The sequence below is a fragment of the Gorilla gorilla genome, chromosome 14, assembly GCF_029281585.2.
Source record: "Gorilla gorilla gorilla isolate KB3781 chromosome 14, NHGRI_mGorGor1-v2.1_pri, whole genome shotgun sequence".
Classification (NCBI taxonomy): Eukaryota; Metazoa; Chordata; class Mammalia; order Primates; family Hominidae; genus Gorilla; species Gorilla gorilla.
The window spans coordinates 114709865-114731575 of record NC_073238.2 but is presented as its reverse complement, the minus strand read 5'-3'; the positions used below and the strand labels follow the sequence as shown (position 1 = coordinate 114731575).

The following is a 21711-nucleotide window of genomic DNA, read 5'->3' as shown; positions in this document are numbered from 1 at the left end:
TAAAGATCTTCAATTTTTTTCTTTTTTGAAACAGGATCTCAGTCTGTCATGGGGTTGTACCATGTTGCCCAGGCTGGTCTTGAACTCCTGTTCAAGCATCTGGCCACCTTGGCCTCCCAAACTGCTGTGAGGTGAGAGCCACTAGACCCAGCCAACATCTTTTGTTCGGTATATTTCAAAGTTCTTCATAGTTTTTTTTTTCACATGTGTATTAGTCTATTGTCATATTGCTATAAAGAGCTACCTGAGACTGGGTATCATAAAGAAAAGAGGTTTAATTGACTCACAGTTCTGCAGGCTGTACAGGAAGCATGGTTGGAGAGGCCTCAGAAACTTACAATCATGGCAGAAGGGCAAAGGGGAAGCAAGCACGTCTTGACATGGCAGCAGGAGAGAGAGAGTGAAGGTGGGGGAAGTACTACACACTTAAACAACCAGATCTCGTGAGAACTCACCCACTATCACAACAACAGCAAGGGGGAAATCTGCCCCAGTGATCCATCACCTCCTACCAGGCCCCTCCTCCAAAACTGAAGATCATAATTCAATATGAGATTTGGGTGGGGCCACAAACCATATCATCCTGCCCCTGGCCCCTCCCAAATCTCATGTCCTTCTTACACTGCAAAACACAATCGTTCCTTCCCAACAGTCCCCCGAAGTCTTAGCTCATTTCAGCATTATCTAAAAGTCCAAGTCCAAAGCCTCATCTGAGGCAAGGTAAGTCCCTTCCACCTATGAGCCTGTGAAATGAAAACCAAGTTAGTTACTTCCAAAACACAATGCAAGTACAGGCCTTCGATAAATGCTCCCATTCCGAAAGGGAGAAATTGGCCAAAAAAATACAAAGGGGATACAGGCCTCATGCATGTTTGAAAACCAGTAGGGCAGTCATTAAATCTTAAAGCTCCAAAATAATCTCCTTTGACTCTATATCTCACATCCAGGGCATGCTGATGAAACAGGTGGGCTCCCAAGGCCTTAGGCAGCCCCACTCCTGTAGCTCTGCAGGGTACAACCCCTCCAGCTGCTTTCACAGGCTGGTGTGAAAGCACCTGCAGCTTTTCCAGGTGCACTACACAAGCTGTTGGTGTATCTACCATTCTGGGGTCTGGAGGATGGTGGCCCTCTGATCACAGCAGTGCCCCAGTGAAGACTCTGTGTGGGCACTCCAACACCACATTTCCCCTCTGCACTGCCCTAGTAGAGGCTCTCCATGAGGCTTTGGCCTGAACATTCAGGCATTTTCATATATCCTCTGAAATTTAGGTGGAGGCTCACAGACCAACTCTTGCCTTCTGCGCACCTGCAGGCCCAACACCTGGTGGAAGCCACCAAGGCTTGGGGCTTGCACCCTTTGAAGCAACAGCCCGAGCTGTACCTTGGCCCCTTTTAGCCGTGGCTTCGCCCCTTTTAGCCATGGCTGGAGCTAGAGCCACTGTGATGCAGGGTGCCATGTCCTGAGGCTGCACAGAGCAGCAGGGCCCTAGGCTAGCCCACAAAACAATTTACCCCTCCTAGGCCTCCAGGCCTGTGATGGGAATGAGCTGCTTCAAAGGTCTCATTGTCTTGGCTTCTAACATTCAGCTCTTCTTTACTTGTGCAAATTTCTGCAGCCTTGAATTCCTCCCCAGAAAATGGGTTTTCTTTATCTACCACATGGTCAGGCTGCAAATTTTCCAAACTTTTATGCTCTGCTTCCCTTTTAAGTTCTAGTTTCAGGTCATTTCTTTGTTTATGAGCATAGGCTTTTAGAAGCAGCCAGGCCAATTTTTTTTTTTTTTTTTTTTTTCTGAAATGAAGTCTCGCTCTTGTCCCCCAGGCTGGAGTGCAATGGCGCAATCTCAGCTTACTGCAACCTCCGCCTCCTGGGTTCAAGCGATTCTCCTGCCTCAGCCTCCTGAGTAGCTGGGATTACCAGCGCCTGCCACCACACCTGGCTAATTTTTGTATTTTTAGTAGAGACGGGGTTTCACCATGTTGGCCAGGCTGGTCTCGAACTCCTGACCTCAGGGGATCTGCCCGCTTCGGCCTCCCAAAGTGCTGGGATTACAGGCGTGAGCCACTGCGCCCAGCCCAGACCAAATCTTGAACACTTTGCTGCTTAGAAATTTCTTTTGCCAGATATCCTAAATCATCTCCCTCAAGTTCAAAGTTTCACAGGTCTCCAGAGCAGGGGCACAATGCTGTCAGTCTCTTTGCTAAAGCATAACAAGAGTGACCTTTACTCCAGTTCCCAATTCCTTGTTTCCATCTGAGACCACCTCAGCCTAGACTTCACTGTCCATATCCCTATCAGCATTTTGGTACCATTCAACAAGTCTCTAGGAAGTTCTAAACTTTCCCTCATCTACCTGTCTTCTTCTGAGCCAACCTCTGCCCATTACCCAGTTCCAAAGTCACTTCCACATTTTCAAGTATCTTTATAGCAATGCCTCACTTCTCTAGTATTTTCTGTATTAGTCCATTCTCACATTGCTATAAAGAACTACCTGAGACCAGGTAATTTATGAAAAAAAAAGTTTAATTGACTCACAGTTCTGCAGGCTGTATAGGAAGCATAATTGGGGAGGCCTCAGAAAACGTACAATCATGACTAAAGGGTGAAGGGGAAAAAAGCACATCTTGACGTGGTGGCAAGAGAGAGTGAAGTGGGAAGTGCTATACACTTTTAAACAACCAGATCTCCTGAGAACTCACTCACTATCATGACAACAGCAAGGGGAAATCTGCCTCCATGATCCAATCACCTCCCACCCAGCCCTTCCTCTGACACTTAAGATCATAATTGAACATGAGATTTGGGTGCAGACATAGAGTCAAACCATATCAATATGATATAATTTTTTTATATTGCATTTTATCTTGTTTCTTGTTGGTATATAGGAATGTTGTTGGTCTTTTGCATGCTGATCCTGTAATTAAATTTTGCTGAATTCTCTTATTAATTTTAATGGTTTAGATCTTCTATGTAAGTAATTATGATGAATGATAAAAAGTTAGACTTTCTTTTTTCATCCTTATGCATTTCACTTCTTTTCTTATTGCCCTGATAGAACTTTAATAAGATGTGGAACAGCAGTCATGAGACTGGCATACTTATCTTTTTTTTTTTTTTTTTTTTGAGATGGAATCTTGCTCTGTCGCCCAGGCTGGAGTGCAGTGGCGCAATCTCAGTTCACTGCAACCTCCACCTGCCAGGTTCATACCATTCTTCTGCCTCAGCCTCCCAAGCAGCTGGGACTACAGGTGCCCACCACCATGCCCAGCTAATTTCTTGTATTTTTAGTAGAGACGGGGTTTCACCATGTTAGCCAGGATGGTCTCAATCTCCTGACCTCGTGATCCACCCGCCTCAGCCTCCCAAAGTGCTGGGATTACAGGCGTGAGCCACCGCACCCAGCCTGGCATACTTATCTTGTTCCTCACTTAAAAGGGGATACTGACTGATGCTTACTTTGAGTTTTATGAGATACCCTTTATCACGTTAAAAGGATTATCTTATCATTTCTCCTATATAAGTTTGTACTACAAATATGTGTTAAATTTTATGAAAACTTTTTTTTGAATCTTCTAAGGTGATTGTATCATTTTCTTCCTTTAATCCATAAATGTGATAAATTATTTCAGTAAGTGTTCTATTGTTAGACCATCCTTGAATTACTGAGATAAATCCTCCTTAGCCAAAATTGTGTTTTTATACATGCCGCATATTATTTGCTCATGTTTTATTTAGGAATTTTGCATTTATGTTAATAAGGAAAACAAAACTATATTTCTTTCTTGATTTTCTTTTACTATCCTCATTAAATTTTACCACACTCATCAAATAAATTGGAAAACTTTCCTTCTTTTTAAAAATTCTATTGAACTGTTTATGTAAAATAGGAGTTTTATACTGTTATGAGGCAGGATAGGTAGTCAAGGAAGGGACCATGTTCTTGGGACGCAGCAACCATGGTGACCGTACAATTAACACAACAAGCCTTTGCATTCACATTGAAATTGAGCTCATTCAAGCAAAGCTATCTTCAGTGGGGACTTTCCCCTCTAGAGAGCATGCACAATTTTTTTTTTTTTTTTTTGAGACGGAGTTTTGCTCTTGTCGCCCAAGCTGGAGTGCAATAGCAGGATCTCGGCTCACTGCAACCTCTCCCTCCCAGGTTCAAGTGATTCTCCTGCCTCAGCCTCCCCAGTAGCTGGGATTACAGGCGCCCACCACCGTAGCCAGCTAATTTTTCTATTTTTAATAGAGACGGGGTTTTGCCATGTTGGCCAGGCAGGTCTCGAACTCCTGACTTCAGGTGATCCACTCGCCTCAGCCTCCCAAAGTGCTGGGATTACCAGCGTGAGCCACCGTGCCCATCCAAGCATGCACAATTTGATTTTACCTGTCCTTGAACTGACCCTTTGCTCATTTTAATAGTAAAAAAACAGACCTCTGAGTGGACATTTAAGATGCTGAGACATGCGATGTATGAACAAGCATGTACAGTTACTGTACATGTGCACCCAGAAAACCACCCAGAACATGCTTACTAGCAATGCTTCTTTCCACCTCCTTATGAATAATCATGTAAGACTTCATAAAGGGAGTCTCCCTAGTGCTAGTCTTTACTGTCTTGCCCTTATGATCAGCCCGTCCTAAATCCTCTTTCTCAGGGTGTACTGTTTATTCTGTACCTAGCTACCTAACTTTCAAAATATTCTTTTTCTTTTGCAATAAATTTCTCTATGCTATACCTCCTTTCCTGTGTGTCTCTTGTTTAATTTTACATTCTTTTAAACCAAGAAGACAAGAACCGAGGTATCACAACAGCCATCAATAGTTAATCCTTGAAGCCTGAAAGTCATTATGAGCCTCTAAGTTTTTGTTTTTTTGTGAGGGAGTCTTGCTCGGGCTGGAGTGCAGTGGCTGCATCTTGGCTCACTGCAACCAACCTTTGCCTCCCGGGATCAAGCGATTCTCCTGCCTCAGCCTCCCAAGTAGCTGGGGCTACAGGCCCATGCCACCACGCCTGGCTAATTTTGTGTATTTTTAGTAGAGACGGGGTTTCACTGCGTTAGCCAGGATGGTCTCGATCTCCTGACCTTGTGATCCACCCACCTCGGCTTCCCAAAGTGCCAGGATTACAGGCATGAGCCACCGTGCTCAGCCAAGCCTTTAAGTTTTAAAAGCATTATGGGGCCAGGTGTGGTGGCTCACACCTGCAATCCCAACACTCTGGGAGGCCAAGGCAGGTAGATCACTTGAGATCAGGAGTTCCAGACCAGCATGGCCAATATGGCGAAAACCTCGTCTCTATTAAAAATACAAAAATTAGCTGGGCATGGTGACATGTGCCTGTAGTCCCAGCTACTCGGGAGGCTGATGTAGGGGAATGAATCGCTTGAAACTGGGAGGCAGAGGTTGCAGTGAGTCAAGATCACGCCACTGCCCTCCAACCTGGGTGACAGAGCAGACTCTGTCTCAAAAAAAAAAAAAAAAAATTAAATGAAAATGAAACAGAAAAAGGTGGCACCTATATGAGGAAGCCAAAGCTTTTATCCAATCACCCAAAATCGTGCTTTGTGACCCACCTAGCATCAAAGGAATCTGGGAAAGTACTTTTATCTAGGCACATTATTACCCCAAACAAAATCAGAGCTCTGATAGTAAAAGAGGAAGAAGGTCGGATTTTAAATTGTCAACTGGCTGCATCTGCTGTAGTCACTTTGGTTGCTATATCCTTCCAGGAAATTGTCCATTTCACCTAAAGTCCTAACTTCTATTTTTTTTTTTTCTTTGAGATGGAGTCTCACTCTGTTGCCCAGGCTGGCATGATCTCGGCTCACTGCAACCTCCGCATCCCAGGTTCAAGCAGTTCTCCTGTCTCAGTCTTCCGAGTAGCTGGATTACAGGCACATGCCACCATGCCCGGCTAATTTTTTATATTTTAGTAGAGACAGGGTTTCACCATGTTGCCCAGGCTGGTCTCAAACTCCTGAGCTCAGGCACCTGCCTCAGCCTCCCGAAGGGCTAGGATTACAGGCATGAGCCACTGCGCCCGGCTTCTCTTATAATTTTTAAGAATCCCTACCATATCTACAGTTTTGCACCTTTAAAAAATGCCAACTATTGTACTTTTGTGCCTTTTAAAATTCTTTTTTGCCAAAAGTTTGTCCCCAAAGTCCTGGGATTACAGGCATGAGCCACTGTGCCCGGCCTCCACCTTTGGTTTTTTTGAGCCTCCAATTGTTTGATTTTTTTGAGACAGAGTTTCACTCTTGTTGTCCAGGCTGGAGTGCAGTGGTATGATCTCAGCTCACTGCAACCTCCACCTCCCCGGTTCAAGGGATTCTCCTCCCTTAGCCTCCGAGTAGCTGGGATTACAGGCGCGTGCCACCATGCCCGGCTAATTTTTTGTATTTTTCATAGAGACGTGATTTTACCATGTTGGCCAGGCTGGTCTTGAACTCCTGACCTCAGGTGATCCACCCACCTCAGCCTCCCAAAGTGCTGGGATTACAGGTGTGAGCCACAGTGCTCGGCCACCTTTCTTATTTTTTAACATGAGTATTTAAAGCTACAAATTTCTCTCTAAGGACTGCTTTAGTTGTGTCCCCAGGTTTTATGCGTTTTCATTATCATTCAGCTCAACATATTTTCTAGCCTCCTTTGTGATTTCTTCTTTGATCCATAAGTTACATAGGCTGTGTGGCTTAATTTCCAAATATTTCAGCATTTTCCAAATATCTTTTTTGTTTTCAATTCCTAATTTAACTTAATTTAGGTCACATATCTGTATAATTTTAATCTTTTGAATTTTGAGACTAGATTTATGACATGGCATATTGTCTATTTTGGCAAATGTTCAAATTGCAATTGAAAAGAATACATATGCTGGGCGCGGTGGCTCACACCTGTAATCCCAGCACTTTGGGAGGCCGAGGCAGGCGGATCATGAGGTCAGGAGATCGAGACCACGGTGAAACCCCATCTCTACTAAAAATAAAAAAAATTAGCTGGGCGCGGTGGCAGGTGCCTGTAGTCCCAGCTACTTGGGAGGCTGAGGCAGGAGAATGGCGTGAACTCGGGAGGCGGAGCTTGCAGTGAGCCGAGATTGTGCCACTGCACTCCAGCCTGGGCGACAGAGCAAGACTCTGTCTCAAAAAAAAAAAAAAAAAGAAAAGAAAAGAAAAGAAAAGAATACATATATGATTGTGTGTAGTGTTATATAAATGCCAGTTATCTCAAAGTGGTTGATAATGTTGTTTAAACCAAATCTTGGGTGTAGTGTTTATATATTTCAGTTAGGCTCAGGTAATAAAGTTGTTAAAAGTATCTGTATCACCATTGAGTTTTTCTCTGTTTTATCAATAACTAAGAGAAGGATACTAAACTCATCAAATGTAATTGTAGCTTTGGGGGCCAGGCACTGTGGCTCATGCTTGTAATCCCAGCACTTTGGGAGGCCGAGGCAGATGGATCACTTGAAGTCAGAAGTTCCACACTAGCCTGGCTAACATGGCAAAACCCCGTCTATTCTATAAATACAAAAATTAGCCAGGTGTGGTGGCGCACACCTGTAGTCCCAGCTACTTGGGAGGCTGAGGCAGGAGAATCGCATGAACCCAGGAGGCAGAGGTTGCAGTGAGCAGAAGATCGTGCCACTGCACTTCAGCCTCCCAACAGAGCAAGGCTCCGTCTCAAAAAAAAAAAAAAGTGTAGATTTCTGCACTTTTGCCTTTAGTTCTGCCCATTTCACACTATTCTATTTTCTCCATGAATGTTTATCATTATTTCTTGAGTAAGTGACACCTGTTCCCTACCATCAGAAGCAGCAGTCCCAGAATGCCACCCCACTCCATGGATGTCAAACCACTCCATTGTTTAAAAGACACAACTCATACAGGCACTGGATGGAACCATACTTTACTCATGTAGAGGACAGACACGGAAAGAGATCAGTTTCAACAGCAAGCATTCGTTCCCCCAAGGCCAGCAGGTCTGACCACATAGCCAATGCAGGGAGATGGTCTGCAGGCATCCATCTTGTGTTATAGGTGAAGGACACCATCTGCTCCCTACTGGGAACAGATATCATAGTGGGGTTGGCCAGGCACACATGAAGCACACACTTTAAGTAAAACAAGGTAATAAACATCTAGCCTAGAACAGGAGAAGATAACCCCAAGCAAGGCGATATGCCAAGCACAAGTTGTGAAGTTTCTTTATCTCCATATAAAAAAATGTTCTGGCCAGGCGCGGTGGCTCTCGCCTGTTATCCCAGCACTTTGGGAGGCCAAGGCGGGCAGATCACGAGGTCAGGAGATCGAGACCATCCTGGCTAACATGGTGAAACCCCGTCTCTACTAAAAATACAAAAAATTAGCCAGGTGTGGTGGTGGGCGCCTGTAGTCCCAGCTATTCAGGAGGCTGAGGCAGGAGAATGGCGTGAACCCAGGAGGCAGAGCTGCAGGGAGCCGAGATAGCACCACTGCACTCCAGCCTGGGCAACTGAGTGAGACTCCGTCTTAAAAAAAAAAAAAAAAGAAAAAGAAAATGTTCCAGGCCCAAACACACTCTTACACAGTTGTTCAAGGGTCAACAGGCTGTACAAGACTGTCTTTATAAACGTTCTGAAATATCCCTTTTTTCTCTGATAATATTCTTTTTTGTTGTTGTTGTTCAGATGAAGTTTTGCTCTTGTCACCCAGGCTGTAGTGCAATGACCAGATCTTGGCTCACTGCAACCTCCACCTCCCGGGTTCAAGCAATTCTCCTGCCTCAGCCTCCTGAGTAGCTGGGATTACAGGCATGCGCCACCACACCCAGCTAATTTTGTAGTTTTAGTAGAGACGGGATTTCTCCATGTTGGTCAGGCTGGTTTCAAACTCCTGACCTCAGGTGATCTGCCTGCCTTTACCTCCCAAAGTGTTGGGATTACAGGTGTGAGCCACCACACTCAGCCTCTGATAATATTCTTTGTTTGAAGTATACTTTTCTGACATTAAAAGCCACTCCATTTCCTCATGATTAGTGTTTACATGGTATATATTATTTTTCTATCCACACACAAATTAGGCAGGTGTGGTGGCACACACCTAAAGTCCCAGCTACATGGGGATGTGAGGGATCTAGATTCTCCTTATGAGATTCTAATGCCTGATGATCTGTCACTGTCTCCTATCACCCCCCATATGGGACCATCTAGTTGCAGGAAAATAAGCTCAGGGCTCCCACTGATTCTACATGATGGTGAGTTGTATAACTATTTCATTATACATTACAATGTAATAATAATATAAATAAAGTACACAATAAATGTAATGTGTTTGAATCATCCTGAAACCATCCCCTCTCCCCCATCCATGGAAAAACTGTCTTACACAAAACAGGTCCCTTGTGCCAAAAAGGTTGGGGGCCACTGTTCTAGCCTGAGCGACACAGTAAAACTGTCTCAAAAATTGTTGGGTTTCAGGCCACTATCTGAATCTTTGTTTTCTATTAGTACTAGATACTACAAGATGTTTTTGTCGTTGCTGTTTTTTTCCCCTCTTTCTCTGCATTATTTTGGATTATTTTTGTTTTCCACTTTGTGTCCTCTATTGGCTTTTTATTATACCTCTTTGTTTTTCACCCATTGTTCGCGGGGTTATAATATGCATTCTTAACTTATTACACACTTTACCATGAATTCATATTGGACCATTTTGTATATAACAAAGGAATCTTAAAATGATAGACTTCCATTTTTCCCTTCCTGTGTATTGTGCTATTACGGCCATTACAGTTCACTTCTACATAATTTAAGCCCCACAATAAATCACCATTTTATTTTGTTTTTGCTTTAAATTGTCGATTATGTTTTAAAGGAATTTAAAAATGAAAAAAGTCTTTTATATTTACCCACAAATGCTCACGTGTTCTTCATTCCTTCTTGTAGACATGATTTTTCTACCTGGTATCTTTTTCCTTCAGCTTTCCTTTAACATCTCTCATAGTGCAGACCTGCTAGTGACTAATTCTCTAACCTATCTGAAAATATCTTTATTTCCCCTTCATTTTAGAAGGATATTTTCATTGGATATAGGTTGACATTGTCTTCTTTCTGCACTTTAAAAATGCTATCCCCTTGGCTTATGTTGTTTCTGATGAGAAGTCATTCTTCGTTATGTTTCCTAAATTTAGTTAGTTGTCTTTTATTTATCTTTGTCTTCGGTTTTTAGAAATTCAACTATAATGTGCCTAGTTGTGTTTTTTCTTTTTCTTTTTTTTTTTGAGACGGAGTTTCGCTCTTGTTGCCCAGGCTGGAGTGCAATGGCGCAATCTCGGCTCACCACAACCTCTGCCTCCCAGGTTCAAGCGATTCTCCTGCCTCAGCCTCCTCAGTAGCTGAGATTACAGGCATGCACCACTACACCTGGCTAATTTTGTATTTTTAGTAGAGACGGGGTTTCTCCATGTTCAGGCTGGTCTCGAACTCCTGACCTCAGGTGATCTGCCCATCTCAGCCTCACAAAGTGCTGGGATTACAGGCGTGCAGGCGTGAGCCACTGCGCCAGCCTTTTTTTTTGAGACAGGGTCTTGATCTGTCACCCAGGCTGGAGTGCAGCAGCATGATCAAAGCTCACTACACCCTTGACCTCCTAGGCTCAAGTGGTCCTCCTGCCTCAGCCTCCTGAGTAGGTGGGATTACAGGCATGTGCCACAACGCCCAGCTAATTTTTTTGTAGTTTTGGTAGAGACAGGGTTTCACCATGTTGCCCAGGCTGGTCTTGAACTCTTGGAGTCAAAAAATTGGCTGGCCTCAGACTCCCAAAGTGCTGGGATTACAGGGTATTAGCCACTGTGCCTGGGCCCCTAGTTGTGTTTTCATTTGTTTATCTTACTTGGGGTTTATTAAACTTCTTGAATCTGTAGGTTTATAGCTTTCCTCCAATATGTCAGATTTTTCAGCCACTATTGCTTCAACATTTTTTTCTTCCTTATTCTTTTCCATCCTTATGGGGTTCCTGTTTCAAAAATCTTGTCCAAGAGGTCACCGATCTTCCATTAAAATTTTCCTCCTAGCATTTTGCTGTCTGTGCTTCTGTTTGGATCTTTTTTTTTTTTTTTTGCCTTGTCTTCAAGTTCACTGATTCTGCCTTCTGCCACATCAAATCCACTGTCAAGCCCATCCTGTATAATTTTCCCTTTAGATATCATATTTTTCAGTTCTTGAATTTCTATTTGGTTCTTTTGAAATAGTTTCCATTTTTCAACTAATATTTCCTATCTTTTCATTCACTAGGTCCTTCTTTTCCTTTAATTTATTTATTTTATTTATTTTTTTTTTGAGACGGAGTCTCATTCTGTAGCCCAGGTTGGAGTGTAGTGGTATGATCTCGGCTCACTGCAACCTCCACCTCCCAGTTTCAAGCAATTCTCCTGCCTCAGCCTTCCAAGTAGCTAGGATTACAGGTGCCCACCACCATGCCTGGCTAATTTTTTTTTTTTTTTTTTTTTAATAGAGACAGGGTTTCACCATGTTGGCCAGGCTGGTCTAGAACTCCTGACCTCAAGTGATCCGCCTGCCTTGGCCTCCCAAAGGGCTGGGATTACTGGTATGAGCCACCACACCTGGCCTCCTTTAATTCTTAAACATTTAAAATACTCACATTAAGCCCTTTTTGCTTATTCTTATACTTCTGTCAACTCTCAGTCTTTGTCTATCTCTATTGACTGTTTTTCTCCTAGTTACACATATCAATTTCCTACTTCTTTGCCTTTCTTTTTTTTTTTTTTTTTGAGACAGAGTCTCACTCTGTTGCTCAGACTTGAGTGCAGTGGTGCAATCTCAGCTCACTGCAACATCTGCCTCGAGGGTTCAAGTGATTCTCCTGCCTCAGCCTCCCGAGTAGCTGAGACTACAGGTTCACGCCACCACGCCCAGCTAATTTTGTATTTTTGGTAAAGACGGGGCTTCACCATGTTGATCAGGCTGGTCTTGAACTCCTGACCTCAAGTGATTCACCCAACTCGGTCCCCCAAAGTGCTAGGATTACAGGTGTGAGCCACCGCACCTGGCCTTTTCTAATAATCTTTAACATTTATGCTAAATACTGTGAATATTACTTGGGGTCTGGATATTCTTTTTTCAAAGAATTTTGTTCTGGCAGGTTAATTTTTTTTTTTTTTTTTTTTTTTTTGAGATGGAGTCTCGCTCTGTCACCCAGGCTGGAGTACGATCTAGGCTCACTGCAGCCTCAACCTCTCAGGCTCAAAAAATTCTTCCATTTCAGCCTCTGAAGTAGGTGGGACTACAGGCATGTGCCACCACCCTGCTCCCAACAGCTAATTTTTAAATTTTTTTGTAGAGATGGGATATTGCTATGTTGCCCAGCCTGGTCTTGAACTCCTGGTCTCAAGCAATCCTCCCACTTCAGCATCTTGAAATGCTGGAATTATAGGCATGAGTCACCACACCCAGTCTTATATGGATTTTTTTTCCTTCCGAGTCGGAGTCTTGCTCTGTCACCCAGGCTGGAGTGCAGTGGCATGATCTCGGCTTACTGCAACCTCCGCCTCCCAGGTTCAAACAATTGTCCTGCCTCAGCCTCCTGAGTAGCTGGGATTACAGGCACCTGCCACCACACCTGGCTAATTTTTGTATTTTTAGTAGAGATGAGGTTTCACCATGTTGGCCAGGCTGGTCTCAAACTCCTGACCTCATGATCTGTCTGCCTTGGCCTCCCAAAGTGCTGGGATTACAGGCATGAGCCACTGTGCCTGGCTGGATTTTTTTTTTTTCTTTTAATGACATATCAGCCAGGTGGCTCACCCCTGTAATCCCAGCACTTTGGGAGGACAAGGTGGGCAGATCACTTGAGGTCAGGAGTTCGAGACCTGCCTGGCCAACACGGTGAAACCCTATCTCTATTAAAAATACAAAAATTAGCCGGGCATGGTGGTGGGTGCCTGTAATCCCAGCTACTTTGGAGGCTGAGGGAGGAGAATCCCTTGAACCCAGGAGGCGGAGGTTTCAGTGAGCCGAGGTCACGCTATTGCACTCTAGCCTGGGCAACAAGAGTGAAATTCTGTCTCAAGAAAAAATAAATAAAACAACATAAAATGACCTATCAACTCAATTGTTTTAAAATTTTGTTTTCATGGGTCTAGTAGACACTTTAGGGTCAGAATAGCCATACTCCTATGTTGTTAAGTGGTGTGTTTAGTGAGGTCTCTCTTGTGGCTGACTGAAAGTCCAACATCTCTTCCAGTGCAGTATGATTTCTGGAGTCTCCATTCAGCTACACTGTAGCTACTCTCTGCCAGGTCTTGCAGAGTTTCTCCCTGTGAATACACAGCTTATATTTTGTCAAAGACTTAAGTGGCCCTTACGCAGACTTTTAGTGCTACTTCTCTGTGGAGCTCCCTCTCTGGTACCTGACCTAGCCATTATAGAACTCAACAGCTCAAAAATCCAATCTCTATATCTTCAACTCATGAAGACCACAATATTCTACAAGGGTTCCACCTCCCTGCACCATGGATCACAAAGTGCCTCCACACAGAAAGGCAAATTGTGAGGCTCAACTTGTACATTTTCCTTCCCCAACAGATACAGTCCCATACTGCCTGTTGTCCAACATCTGAAAACAGTTGTTTTATGTATTTTGTCCAGTTATATGTGGTTTACACTCTGTTATCAGTTATGTTGGCTTGGCCAAAAGAGGAGTGATTGTTCAATAACTTGTTAACAATTATATATATGTATTATACAAAATGAATAGAACTTATCAAAACTGAGAGATGATCTAGAAAATATCACATAGAGGCTGGGCGCGGTGGCTCAGGCCTGTAATGCCAGCACTTTGGGAGGCCAAGACAGGTAGATCACCTGAGGTCGGGAGTTCAAGGCCAGCCTGACCAACATGGAGAAGCCTCGTCTCTACAAAAAATACAAAATTAGCCAGGTGTGCTGGCGCATGCCTGTAATCCCAGCTACTCAGGAGGCTGAGGCAGGAGAATCGCTTGAACCTGGGAGGCAGAGGTTGCGGTGAGCCAAGATCACATCATTGCACTCCAGCCTGGGCAACAAGAGCGGAACTCCAGCTCAAAAAAAAAAAAAAAAGTTTATATATATATACCAAAACTGGGAGATGATGTTGAGTTTTGGTGGGTTGTATTCATTTTATATTAATTATATATGTATAATATATATGATATGCATTCAAATATATATAGATTTTCTTTCTTTTTTTTTTTTTTTGGAGACAGAGTCTTGCTCTGTCACCCAGGCTGGAGTGCAGTGGTGCAATCTCGGCTCACTGCAACTTCCACCTCCCTGGTTCAAGCAATTCTCCTGCCTCAGCTTCCCAAGTAGCTGGGACTATAGGCACCCATGACCACGCCTGGCTAATTTTTTGTATTTTAGTAGAGATGGGGTTTCACCATATTGCCCAGGCTGGTCTCGAACTCCTGAGCTCAGGCAATCCACCCACCTTGGCCTCCCAAAGTGCTAGGATTACAGGTGTGAGCCACTGCGCCCGGCCAAATATATATATTTTCTGTATCATATTAACTTTCTATATCATCTTCTGTTTTGGTAAGTTGTATTTCTTCCATATTTTAAATATCTCAAATTAGTCATTAATATTATTTTATATATGCAATAATTATTTCAATATTCCCATATGTTGGTGATCAACTTCTTTGTATACCATTCCTTCTTGTAGTCCACTTTCTCCTGCTGGGTTTAATATACTTTTTCCTCCTATACATCCTACACCTCTGTAATAATTATTAAAGGTGTTTAAGTGGTAAATTCCCACATTTGAAATCTGGAAAAGTGGGAATTTACTACTGTAAAATCTGTAATAATTATTAAAAGTCTGTAAGTGGTAAATTCCCGCTTTCTGAAATCTGGTTTTTGTTTAGCTCTCATTTTTGAATAATAGTTTAGCTGGGTATGGCATCTAAGTTAGTTATTTTCTCTTAGCTCTTTCAAAATATTATTCCTTTGTCTTCAGACCTGTCTTATTAATGTTGAGATGTATACTGCTAGCCTAAATGTTGCTTCTTTGTATGTAATTTTTTAGAGTTTCTGATGTTATCTTGTCTACCTTTGATTATCCAATAAAAATTTTCTGATATTTCTTCTCTTTTTCTCTCTCTTTTGAGATAAGGTCTCACTCTCTTTGTCACCTAGGCTTGAGTGCAGTGGCGTGATCACTGCTCACTGCAGCCATGACCTCCTGGGCTTAAGCACCTCCTGAGTAGATGGGACTACAGGTGCATGCCACCATGCCTAGCTAATTTTTAGATTTTTTGTAGAGATGAGGTCTCATGATATTGCCCAGATTGGTCTCAAACACCGGGGCTCAAGCAATCCTCCTACCTCAGTCTCTCAAAGTGTTGAGATTACAGGCATGAGCTACCGTGCCTGGCCTGATACTTCCTTAAGGCACTTACTATATTTTGTATTAGCCCCTTTCCATACTTTAACATTATTTACCTTGTATTATTTCGTTGTGTTCCATACTTGCCTTAACCCCACCATTAGAGAACAAGCTACCTGACACTATATGAAGTACTATGCATCTTTTCCTATAAAGAGGCACCATTTTCTTTCATGGACTGGGGAGTGGTACATAAAGAAAAAAGAAGGATGGGAGCGGTGGCTCAAGCCTGTAATCCCAGTACTTTGGGAGGCCAAAGCGGGTGGATCACCTGAGGTCGGGAGTTCGAGACCAGCCTGACCAACATGGAGAAACCCCATCTCTGGCCAGGCACAGTGGCTCACACCTGAAATCCTAGCACTTTGGGAGGCCCAGGCAGGCAGATCACGAGGTCAAGAGATTGAGACCATCCTGGCCAACATGGTGAAACCCCGTCTCTACTAAAAATATAAAAATTAGCTGGGCGTGGTGGTGCGTGCCTGTAATCCCAGCTACCCAGGAGGCTGAGGCAGGAAAATCACTTGAACCCGGGAGGCGGAGGTTGCAGTGAGCTGAGATCACGCCATTGCACTCCAGCCCGGGTGACAAGAGCGAAACACCGTCTCAAAAAAAAAAAAAAAAAAAAAAAAGAAAGAAAAGAAAAGAAACCCTGTCTCTACTAAAAATACAAAAATTAGCTGGGCATGGTGGTGGGTGCTTGTAATTCCAGCTACTTGAGAGGCTGAGGCAGGAGAATGGCTTTAACCCAGGAGGCAGAGGTTGCAGTGAGCCGAGATCGTGCCATTACACTCCAACCTGGGCAACAAGGGCAAAACTCCGTCTCAAAAAAGAAAAAAGTTCAAAATGCTGAATCTGAGTTTAGCAACAGAGGCTCATCTCAAAGACTGCCTAGATATGGCTAATGTTTAAGAACAAATAAATAAGTTATGTATGCATTGACTATTCTGTTCATAATTTATTGTCTGGCTTTCAGCAGATGGCTGGCATTCTTAGGAACTGTTTACATATCAAAAAGGTATTTGTTAAGCTCAGCAAAGTTTTCATCTGCCAATTTAGGAGTTTATCGGTGTGTATACACATCTGTGTCTGCGTGAGTGTACTGGGAAGAGGAATAGTCTCAACTACTCCCCAACTATAAAATCTAAGTTGTTTCCATCACTAGGGTTCATACATATCAGAGCAATTCTGAAAGCATAAGAAGAAAACCACCTGAAACGTATTCCTATGACAGACTGAAAAGCCTCCTGGGTGTAAACTTATCTTAAGCAAGAGAAGATCAAGTAGTTTCATTTAGAAACAAAGCTTTGGGCCGGGTGCGGTGACTCACGCCTGTAATCACAGCACTTTGGGAGGTCGAGGCAGGCAGATCACGAGGTCAGGAGATCGAGACCATCCTGGCTAACACAGTGAAACCCCATCTCCACTAATTAGCCAGGCGTGGTGGCAGATGCCTGTAGTCACAGCTACTCTGGAGGCTGAGGCAGGAGAATGGTGTGAATCCGGGAGGCGGAGCTTGCAGTAAGCGGAGATGGCGCCACTGTATTCCAGCCCAGGCGACAGAGCAAGACTCTGTCTCAAAAAAAAAAAAAAAGAAAGAAAGAAAAAGAAACAAAGCTTTGGTGCTTAGTGGAGTAATTTTGAAAGTACCATAGTGCCTGATACTGGAAATTATCTCTACCACAACTACTTTGGATTCAAATCTAGGTTTTAAGAAAAGAGAGAGGTATAAGTAAAAATGAAAATATCTGTTTCTATTAAAACCAGTAACAAAATACATTGCAAACCATTTTGAAACCCTTTGAGACAGTACAGCACAGATAATTAACAATAAATACCTCAGAGCTTTAGCATCTCTATATTACCCATACAGTCAACACCAGCTGTAACCAGGAAAAGCAGCAACAATGCACACAGAAGAGATGCCTGACAAGAGGGGGAACACCCAGCAGACCTATCATCAGTGCATGCAGGCCAGGCGCGGTGGCTCACACCTGTAACCCTGGCACTTTGGGAGACCGAAGTGGGTGGATCACCTGAGGTCAGGAGTTTGAGACCAGCCTGGCCAACATGGTGAAACCCCGTCTCTACTAAAATACAAAAATAGGCCAGGTGTGGTGGCGTGCACCTGTAATCCCAGCTACTAGGGAGGCTGAGGCAAGAGAATTGCTGGAGCCTGGGAGGCGGAGGTTGCAGTGAGTTGAGATCGCGCCACTGCACTCCAACCTGGGTGACAGAGCGAGAATCTATCTCCAGAAAAAAAAAAGAAAAAAACCAACAACAACAGTGCATGCAAACACAGGGTGTGGCAAAATCACCAGAAGAAGGTAAATAGTTGGAGAAGAGGTTTAGGTTTTTGTTGTTGTTGTTGTTGTTGAGAGTTTCACTCTTGTTTGCCCAGGCTGGAGTGCAATGGCATGATCTCGGCTCACTGCAACCTCCGCCTCCTGGGTTCAAGTAATTCTCCTGCCTCAGCCTCCCAAGTAGCTGAGATTACAGGCATGTGCCACCATGCTCGGCTAATTTTGTATTTTTAGTAGAGGTGGGGTTTCACCACGTTGGTCAGGCTGGTCCCGAACTCCTGACCTCAGGTAATCAACCCACCTCAGCCTCCCAAAGTGCTAGGATCACAGGCGTGAGCCACCGTGCCTGGGCCAAGAAGAGGTTTAAAATGCAATATACTATTATATACTAAGTCTAGTAGTCTAACAGACTTGCTACTGAAAATACCTGAGATGGCCAGGTGCAGTGGTTCACGTCTGCAATACCAGCACTTTGGGAGGCCGAGGCAGGGCTCAGTCGAGGCCAGGAGTTTGAGACCAGCCTGGCCAACATGGTGAAACCTCGTCTTTACTAAAAATACAAAAATTAGCTGGAAATTGCATGACCCCGGGAGATGGAGGTTGCAGTGAGCTAAGATCGCGCCACTGCACTCTAGCCTGGGCAAGAGAGTGAGGCTCCAACTCAAAAAAGAAAAAAAAATACCTAAGACATCTCTTGAACACCTTAGAAATATCCGGATGGGGTTTTACTAAAGGCTGGGGTATCATTTTAAGAAATAGGGCAAGAGCATTGCTAATGCATACAGCAAAACAATCAGGCCTAATTTAACAGTTGGTCAAGGATTGAGAGAGGCTTCAAACCCTTACATTAAGAATGTTGTGGCCGGCCGCGGTGGCTCACGCCTGTAATCCCAGCACTTTGGGAGGCCGAGGCAGGCAGAAGATGAGGTCAGGAGATCGAGACCATTCTGGCCAATATGGTGAAAACCCGTCTCTATTAAAAATACAAAAGTTAGCTGGACGTGGTGGCTCGTGCTTGTAATCCCAGCTACTTGGGAGGCTGAGGCAGGAGAATTCCTTGAATGAGGGAGTCACAGGTTTCAGTGAGTCGAGATTGTGCCACTGTACTCCAGCTTAGGGACGGAGTGAGACTCCATCTCAAAATAAATAAATTAAAAAATAAAAAATAAAAATTGCTGGGGGAATACCACTTAGGAAGTGAATTTGTAACCTGTTCCTTAAGTCCACAATCCAGTCAATTTTTGTTACTACACTGACGATAATTATACTCACTATGAGCATGATGTTTTAAAATCAAGATAGTTCTGACTTTATAAAAGCATTTGGTTATTTTAATAATTGAAAACTCCTACATTTCCCTCTAGTTTAGACATTTTAAAACAGCTAGAAATAGAATGTCCAGAGAAATCTTTCTCAGAATGACAACCAATATGAAAAATATCATCCAATGAACTAAAGCAGGGGAGTACTGCTGAAGTTTAATCTAATTTCCACACAGTATACACCATTTTACTATAAAATAATACTTTGTACTTACCTTCCTCAGAAGAAAACATCCTCCTTCCTCTTCTTCTTATTTTTGAGACAGAGTTTCGCTCTTGTTGCCCAGGCTGGAGTGCAATGGTGCAATCTCGGCTCACTGCAACCTCCACCTTCCAGGTTCAAGTGATTTTCCTGACTCAGCCTCCGGAGTAGCTGGGATTACAGGCATGCACCACCAGGCCCGGCTAATTTCGTATTTTTAGTTAGGGACGGAGTTTCTACATGTTGCTCAGGCTGGTCTCAAACTCCCAACCTTAGGCAATCCGCTTGCCTCGGCCTCCCAAAGTCCTGGGATTACAGGCGTGAGCCATGTACGGCCAAACCTCCTTATTATTATTTTAGCTTTCTAGGGACGAGAATGAATACAAATGGTTTTGTGGCCCAGATCTCAAATTAAAGCCCAGACCTCAACCCTCTTACTGTCTTTTTTGCCAGAAGCAGCACTAACCCTCATTCTAACAAGGAGGGAGGGATGTCATAGCAATGTCACAGCAGCAGACACTTTGAGGGAGAAAGACCAGAAAGGAAAAATGGAGAAAGGATAGGAGGCTGAAAGGAAAAGACAGAAAAACAACTCCAGGGCTGGGCACGGTGGCTCATGCCAGTAATCCCAGCATTTTGGGAGGCTGAGGCAGGTGGATCACCTGAGGTCAGGAGTTCTAGACCAGCCTGGCCAACATGGTGAAACCGTCTCTCTTCTAAAAATACAAAAGTTAGCCAGGTGTGGTGTCGGGTGCCTGTAGTTCCAACAACTTGGGAGGCTGAGGCAGGAGAATCATTTAAACCAGGGAGGCAGAGGTTGCAGTGAGCCGAGATTGAGCCACTATATACACTCCAGTCTGGGCGACAGAGTGAGACCTCCGTCTCAAAAAATAAAAAGAAAAAATAAGAAAAGGAACTCCAAAATATTGAGTTGAGTATAGACGCTCTAGTATAGAAACTGCAGATCACTGGACCGTCTCTCACGAACTGGTCAAACTCCTCCTGGACTTTCCCAGACAGGGGTGGGGACAGACTCAAGGGGCTGAGCTGAGGACAGAGCCCCACCAGGCGCTGTCAGGGCGGTTTCCCGACCACACGTCCCTGTCCAAAAACAACCGCACAGCAAATGTGGCTATGCCAAGTCCTTCAGGTATCAGTTAAATCTCCTCCTCTTCTTTATGAATTTGTATTATTTATAAGACACTTGACACACGTTTAAACACTTACATTGCTCCTGCGACTCAGGAAATAGGGCTTGTTCAGCTGAGGGAAAAAAAGCATGTAATGAGGAAGTTAACAAGGGCTGATATTTTTTTACAACATTCTTTAAAAACTGAAAAACCTCTTTAAACACCAGGAACAGCTTAAATAATTCACTGTAGGCCTAAGGGGCCCCTGTGGACGTTTCCCCCGCGGGTCCCTTTCTGGCCTCGGCCTCCCCGACTGTCATCCGCCAAGGTGGGCCCGGAGGGCGACGGGCTCCAGGCCTCGGTCTCAGCGGTCCTCCGGCTTCCGGGACCCACAGGGGCCCTGGGCTGGGTGGGGGCCAGCCGGACCTGAGGAGGCCGGACCCCGGAAGTGGGTCGAGGCGGGCCGTGCCTTTTGACCCCTGGGTGCGCGGAAAGTCGGTAGCAGGCGGAAGTGCGGCCCTCGAGGCGGTGGCGGCCTGTAGGGGCTTGGAGGCCTGTCTGGGCCTGGGCCGCAGCCGTGGGAAGCCGACGATGCCTGAGGCGCTCTGTTCTCGGCCCACCCTAGGAATTTGTATGACCGCAGGAAAGGATCAGGAGAGGCCGCTGCCCGTCTCCCACCGGCTCTAGGCTCCCTCGGCCGACCGATGTGGGGAAGGGGCCCGCGCCGAGGCTCTAGGGGCGGCTCCTAGGCCGGGTTCTCTGACTTAAGGCCCTCTTGGCTGTGGTTTTGCGGGAGTGAGTTGAGGGAGCTGCATTCACTCAAGACCCTCACATGCCCGAGGGCCCGGGAATCGTGAAGCCGGGCCTGCGGACCCGATGGGAGGAAGGAGTGCGAAGCGCGGCCGCCGTGCTCGGCCGGCGCCAGGCTAGGTCGGGCGGTGGGGACCGCGCCGGCGTAGGACAACGCGGTGGAGGGAAGCACCTGCCCCCGCCCACCTTGACTCAGGGCCGCCGCGCCCCTCCTGGGCCATCCGCGCGGGGGTCTCAGGATGGCGAAACCCGGGACCTCGCGGCCCTCGAGTGCTCCCCTGCCAGGGTGCGACCTAGGTACCCTTTATTATCGAGCCCCACTCCCCAAGGCAGAGAGAATTCGACGTTCCCAAGGAGGGAGTCTCCATGGAGGAATTCGTCCTGCTTCACTTCCAGAGTTGAAAGCCCGTCGGTTCTGCAAAGAGGAGCAGTCGGGCGCGGGCTAGCAAGCAGCTGATGAAAATAATTGTCCTCGCACACACAGCCCTGCGCCCAGGGGCGCGTGCACACACACACACACA

The 21711-nt window shown here is 44.9% G+C and overlaps 1 long non-coding RNA gene across 1 annotated transcript in view; it reads right to left on the bottom strand.

The window, feature by feature from the left end:
• LOC129526295 (uncharacterized) overlaps window positions 1-21505 on the bottom strand; it is a 59652-nt gene extending 38147 nt beyond the window's left edge. Inside the window, exons 1-2 of the long non-coding RNA XR_008670932.1 lie at window positions 21377-21505; window positions 20478-20513 (exon numbers count right to left, since the gene is read on the bottom strand). This is a non-coding gene — a long non-coding RNA (uncharacterized lncRNA). The remainder of the gene's footprint in view (window positions 1-20477; window positions 20514-21376) is intronic.
• Window positions 21506-21711: the final 206 nt, after the last annotated feature.